Genomic DNA, 7489 nt, shown 5'->3' on the forward strand with positions numbered 1-7489 from the left:
ATATTTCTAGTTCTAGCTGGCCAAGTGGTKGCTTCTGTGCCTAGAGTGGAGATGTGTTTTGGCCAAGTTGTTGTTCACAACAGCCAATATGACAAAGTGATCTAAAAAAAATAGTGTAAAATGTCTAAACTGCCCTAATTGTTGCTTCTCTTCGTAATTTGCAGCTCATTTACTTTAGAAACTTTCAGTTTTGTGTGGAACATACACTCAGCTTCTCTAGATCGGCYCTGCAGGGGTAGTGCTTAGTGTATCTGGGGTAACTCTGAGCAGACAGWGTGTGTGTTTGTGCCATGGCCACAGCAAGCTGGGAGCAGAGACACCTCCTGCTTCAGCCGTGCAAGTGCTCAGCTAATTGATCATGGGCTGGAGAGTGACAGGAGCAAGATACAAGGTGTGCCTATCTAAAAATATCATGCACAAATGCTTCGTCGCAGAGCATGTAGGATCTGGGACCAACACTATTTCGTAGATTTGGTGCTAGCACAGACATTTTAAAAATAAAGTTGAGAGTTTCATGACAAAAAAGACTTGGAGCTGAGAATAGAATAAAAATGAAATAAAAATGTTCTGCAARGTTGGTGATAAAGTTATAGGCACCAACATTGTTATGCTGAAATCCTCCCTTCAACGATGTCAGCAAGAGTTTTATTGAGGACTTGACAGGGCAAAGGACTTCATGCTCTGCTCTTACAGGTGATATTAAACTATGTTAGTCTTGACTGTATCTGCTCATTTCAACTGGCCTACTAGAGCCCTGGAAACTTGTCAGTGATAGTATTTTTAAATTGGAAGCACTGTTTAAATACAAGTTGCCTACCTATTGAAGACCAAGGATACCTACATGTCTTTACACATTTATTTCTAGCTGTAGAAACTGTCATGCTCTTTAAAAGAAAAAAAAAAATTAAGGATTTTCTTTAAAAATAGACAAAAATGCACAGTACAGACATGAAATGAGATCTAATATATGTATTCTAAAAAGAACACAGAAGTTAACCCAAGGATCTTGGCGATATTCCAGTTCTAATAATTTGATTTTAGCTCTCTGAACTTCTGTAATTTCATATAGATATAGAATTTTTCAATCCCTGTCCTAAGCTGTTGGGTAGATTTGCTGTTCTTTAATGAACAATGGCATTTTCCACTCTGGCTAAGAGTCATACTTAAACTATCTGGATTTTATCAAATTAACTATTAAGAAAATGCCCTAATTCCACCTCAGTCACATGTAACTTCTCAGGTAGTTTCACCTGTGAAAAGAACGATGGTTCTCTTCTCTTCAGCTTAAATATCTAAGAAACAGCAGTGATATCATTGAATGGTATACTTCAAGTAAAAGGTATATTATTCAGTTGATCACAAAAAGAATTGTGTTAATGTAGGTAAAAATTTTATATCACTAACATTCAACATGTATATCTACTAAACGAAAATCAGAACAGTTTTTCCTGAATTTTACTCTGTCACTGGATACAACTTTTCTGATGTTCAGTCTTTACTGAGTACATTATGGACCTCTCCAGGGAGCAGAAAATGTGTTTTTTAAGTAAACATGAAATGCTTTGATAAATGAAAACATTCAAATGAGATTGCTGTTGGGGGAAAAATAATCCATTCAGTTATAACTTGTTCTRTTGTTTAGGATAATAATAAAACCCTTTATCCCAAAAGACTGAAACAAATTTTGATTCATTGTGGCCATACTGCACATTTCTAAAAAACTAAACTGTCATATTGAATGTAAATAATACATTAACATAAGCTAATCAGAAAAAMTTGAGAAATTGTCTACAGCATACTGAGTGATCAATATTTTAATTTGTTAATAAAAAGAATCCTCAACTTTTCAGTAAAAATATTCCTGTATGACAGATGTTCACCCTTTACACATTCAACAGGAAATAAAGCAACCTCTAGCACAAATCAACCACTCATCTTTTGAATAATGATCTGTGACAGTAAATTTCAGGCCACGGCTTGGAATGATAGGTAAAATTAGGTAAAATGGAATGATTAGGTAAAATTTGAGAGCATTGTTTTTACCCCATAAAACATACTTCTTAGCTCATATTGTTTTAAAGTCAAAGCTTTTTTTTTCAGCTTCAAAACCCAGACTATTAGCCCAACACTATAAGGCAACTCAGTAGTGCCTATTATCTCCAATAGGCTCCCTGCAATTAATTTGAGACTGCTCCGTAAATGTAGGATGCAACATATATTTTGACATTTTCTTGTGCTCTGTGCTATAAGTGATGATTAAGCTGATATTAAAAATAGTGTTGAGCCAGATTTTCAAACTGTAACATTCAGTAGCCTCACTGCAGCTGCATGAGGCATKCAATAGACTTTAGCCTTGAGAAAAATAAAATTAATAAATATGAGCCACAAAAAAATGTCATCCATAGTCGACTTCAAAAAGTTTAGACAACTAAATGGAAATAGTCAGTTTTTAAATAAATAATGGTACCTCTTAATATTGAGAGATCTCTTGCCCAAAAATGACTTTCACCGAAATCTAAGTCCACCTCTTTCAGCTGGATCATAAATTCTTGAATCAGGAGATCTGACCTCAGCAATTTAAAAAAGATACCTAAATCATCAGCCTAACAATCTGCTAAAAGTCCAGCAAAGCATTTAGGCATGAACTTAATTTTAATCTAGTGATTAGYTCCACTGAATTAATAGTACACCTCATGGGCTCAGAGTTAAGCAAATACTTAAAGCATTTTATGGACTCAGTTTCAACTATCAGAACAGAGTTTTCCAGTGCTGCTTCTCAAAAACTCTCAGGTTTGTGTTTATTGTGAGACTAGAAAATATGTTGATGTCCAGGATATTGCTGAAACGCTATTAAAGCCAAGGGGTACACAAATTTCATGCTTTTGCTGGAGTCCCTGAATTTACATATACTAAACTTGGATCCTCTTTCTGAAATACAATAAATACAGATTCTACAGCCCAGTATCAAAACCAATTACAGCAAGWATTTTCTCATTTCCTTACCAAAAGAGAAAAATAAATTGTCCAAAGCCAGACAGTGGATGGAAAATCTGGTATCRAGCTTTTAGTATCCATTTATTTGATCCTCCTTTTGATTCGTGATCTGATGCAAAGATTTAAACATTTTCATTTGACAAATCAAGACGTCAAGCTGAGGTTGCATTTAAGGTAATCAGCCCTAGGTGGAGTAGCTCTAAAATTCTTGCTTATTTGYTTTGGGCCTTCAATTTTCAGGTCAGGAAGCAGACGATGAACTTTTTCACTTGGAAACATAGTATCAATTTCTAGGACTCCCTAAGTGAAAGGATAGCTTGGGACTATGTGAGTACGAGCTTGTCTCAGAGACAATGCACATCTTATTTGCGGGGGGTGTGTGGATGGTCTGTCTTTGTTCAAATGTGCTTCTAGATACTGTTACCAGAACTGCACCCACTTCATCAGCTGTTCGTACTTAAGAGTCTGCTACTCCTGCGCCATCATGAGAATCTGCATTCTTCTCATGACACAAGTTGTGAGCTCTAACAMTTTATAATATGAAATAGCATTCTAAACATTAGAATCCAAAGCTCTTCTGCATGAATCAATTAGCACTTGAGTACCTGACCTCTTAACTAGACTGCAGTCTGTAATTTGACAGTTATAATTTTTAGATTCTATAAAACTGGTACAATAGACCTCTGCAACACTGCCCTCTGATTCAGAATAAAAATCTTCCTGCTACTGTGTTCACTGTTGTTCTTTTAGCTGTAGGATTAAAAGAAATGCATCAATGCAGATGAATGAATCTGGTATTTACTTCTCCCTTGMCATCTCATATTAAGAAATTGCAGAGCATTATTAATAATACCTGTTTGGTGAAGCCAATAGTAAAAGGCTGGTGTAGAACATAAGTACAGGACATTTAAACAAAAACATCCATGTAATTTGGTAGTTATACCAAATACCTATAGATATACAGCTTTTATAAACTCTGTTTTCTGCTGGCTTACTGTATGAGGAGTGTCAAAGCTTCTTCCAGTTCAGGTTAATTCATTGTTTATATCAGTACATACACCTTTACAACATAAAGAGCATTTCCCACAGATAAGTTAAGATGCAGCACAGAGAGAGGGCCAAAGAATCTGTTTGTTACAGTCTATTTCATGAAGCTATGACTACAATACTCTACTGCTGAAGTAAGTGAAAACACACTAGCACAATACAATCCAAGGAAAACGCAAGCTGATAAAAGCATAAAAGATTCTTTGTTTAAGAGTAGCAGAAATTTCCAGCAACTGTCTAAAAATATATGAGAGAAGAGAATGCAATTAAATAACAAAAAAAAAAAAATCTAAAAGACAATCATTATAAACGAGGACAAGGACACTTTGTTTTTAAGTGCACACAGTGAATTTTAAAGATCTTCCTTTAGAAGGGGAGTGGAATGATTCCCAAGGAACCAGGGAAAGGCTAAGGCTTTCTGGGGCCTACACTGTGTACTCTCTATGTTATCTTTGCAGATGGTGATCTGCATAGTTGACATCAAGGAGGGWTGAACTGGTTGAAGGAATAAGTCCTATGGAGACAGGAGGATGGTGCTGYTTTGGCTTTGAAGATCCTGTCACTAGAACTTTGAAGAACACCACAAGAAAAATAATTAACTTTTCCCTGACTAAGGGTTATTTAAGTATAAAAATGCACACTCTGCATGTGTTAACAAACTTCATTAATAACCACATGTATATTTTATATAACTCACTACCTGTATCTGCTACATATAGCACAGGAAGAAGGGAATAAGATTGGACTGTATATAAGAAGGGTAGAAATTTTAGTTAGGAGGAAGTTCCAAAAAGACTTAAGACAGTCTACTGCCTACTGTCCTTCATTTTCTTCTGAGTAGGGATGATTTCTTGGTGAGTTTCTAATCATTATTACCCMGGTTAACACGGTGTTACTGTTATTGTTACTGTTCTATCCCAGCTAATTTATCAACAGCTATTCCAAATCTGTATTTCTGTTGCTTCAAGAAACGGCACTTTTCATGACTCTCTGTTCCCGAGGTACTTGTATAAYGTGACCAGATCTACAGTGTCAGATTGGCTYATKACACTACTCATGAATCTGAGATTGYACAAGTTCTCATTGAACATGACCATGCCTAGAGCGATGAATTGGTAAACCATTGTTTRTGAATCTGTGCTCATGGAACTTTAATTGAACGTGACCAGACTCAGCAACGTCAAATTCGTTCTAATGGGAACTTAAGCCCAGTAGCACCCAAACTTTCTGAACTTTGAGGRCCAACTGGAAAGCAAAAGTGTTCATTTTCAGCCAAATTTCTTAATTTTAATGCAACAAAGGGCAATAAAGTGTTATGGATGAGTGACACATTTGATGGATGAGTATGTTCTAAAACAATCTATCATCAATGACTTTTTTAGTTTTTATCTCTAGTCCAGTAATTTCTCATTGAACAGACCACATGTTAGCAYGGTTTTGATTGCAAGGAGTGACTGGAATTAAAGGTGGTACTATTCATTTTCTATCTTCAGCTTTATCCCTCCTTTCTCTGATAGGGACTCTGTTAYGTCAGGTGTTTTTTTWAAAAACTTAAAGGGRAAAAAATAATTTTAAAAAGTTTATTAAGTAAATTACTCCCTGTTTTCTTTTCAGGCAGCTCTCGTCAAGTTCAACCCAGTATACCTCGCAGGTTATTCTGAAAACAAGAAATTTAATTGCCCTSAAATTTAGCCCAAATCAGTTTTACMCTGTGGGTTACATCCTTTCTCTCTTTTATACCAATGCTCATCCAAAACAGTGCTATTTAACCAGATGGAGTCACTTGAGCTACAAGCAAGTAGGGAGTAAATCTCCATTCATTGTTTCCTTAGGTAAACTTTACAGAGGTTCATGAAAYTGCCCTAGTGAAAGGATTTGTTATCAGGAACAAAATGTCATTGTTTACCTTTGAGACAGGTGGGGGTTAAAGGGCTGGCTGATACCTGGAGTACCTGGAGTTATGATCACTGTGTGTGTATAGTTACTTATACAAATAGAAGGAGTCCTTCAAATAACAACAATTTCCTCATTACTTTCTCTAGTTATGGTTTGTGAATGTCCATTTGTCATTACCCACTGAAGAGACTGCGTTGTTTGTGTTCCATTTTCATAGAGACCAGACTGTGACCCCAAATATAAAGCATATCTAGAAGACAGAACAGAGTCTCCCACTTCCAAAACCCACTTTTCTCCACTCCAAAAGAGTGACAGCAGCTCTCCATCCCACAAAAGATACTGGGCTTCTCTTTTGTATTGAGGGTGGGAAAGAAAAATGTGCCAAGGTCAGGAAAGACAAGACTAATATAGGAGAGCACAAACTCTGCTGCTTTGACATAACCTGATGCCTTGGAAATATTTCTCACATCACCACAGAATTTGCATATAACCCACGAAACTTTAATGTTGACCATTTTCTGAAGAAATTACTCCATGGATATGTCCATGTCCAGGTCATGAGTATGACCCTGACTATACAGGGTCACTCTACATTAATACATTAATCACAGAAATAGAAGCAGAACGCATTCAGCGATTCTCAAAATCTATATGCTGTTCAAGTTTCAATGCTGAAACACACAAAAAATTAAAAACTGYTTGCACTGTAAGACTTACATTGCARCTAGTAAACTTACTTGAAGACTAACATCTCCACTATTTTCATTTTGAATAATAACGGGAGAGGAATTCTCTTTAGATTTCTTAGAAAGCGTAAGAGTGTTCAGAAAATAATCCTGGTTGTTCATCAGATGAAAACACACCTCCATAGAGTTAGTTTCCCATGGGTTTAAAAGAAAAAATATATATGTTCCAGCTATTTGCTGAATTTTGTCTCTGCTAAACATATTTATCTTTATCCTATAGTAATTTCATAGCTACTATAAGAGGTGTATACATCTTACTTCTGAATGATGCTCCTAAGGAAGGTCTGAAGGAAATAAAGCTGCTTTGCAATACATAGATCTAAACTCCTGATCCCTGTGCTGGTAGAGTCCACAGTACAATGATAGCATGCAACTCAATTTCAATATATAATTAAAAATAGAAAGAGAAATGATGTCTTCACTTTTTCAGAGCAACTAGGAAATTGGCAGTATAAGATGAGAAAATAAGAAGTACAAAATCTGATTTACASTCTGAAATAAGCTAAAAATATTTTTTTAAATTTTGTATTAGATAATATTTTTGTGCTGCTCAGTTTACTTAGTTTTGCCAAAGTACCRAAAAGTTAATAGGGGCACTATAAAGAACATTAAGCTATAGAAATACTATATCCATTTTAAGTTTGTCTTTTACCCTTAAGTAAGTATCCTTTCCTCATCCTACAACTTAAAGCACTTTGCACTTGTAGAATTAAATTGCTTTGTATGGTTCTCTTGAATGTCAAAATATGAATAATTTGGAAACTTTAAGTTCCAAACAGTGGTGGCTTCTCTTTTATCAAAATTAT

Source organism: Malurus melanocephalus, unplaced genomic scaffold, assembly GCF_030028575.1.
Source record: "Malurus melanocephalus ecotype Western Australia unplaced genomic scaffold, MMel_1.1 scaffold_54, whole genome shotgun sequence".
Taxonomy (NCBI): domain Eukaryota; kingdom Metazoa; phylum Chordata; class Aves; order Passeriformes; family Maluridae; genus Malurus; species Malurus melanocephalus.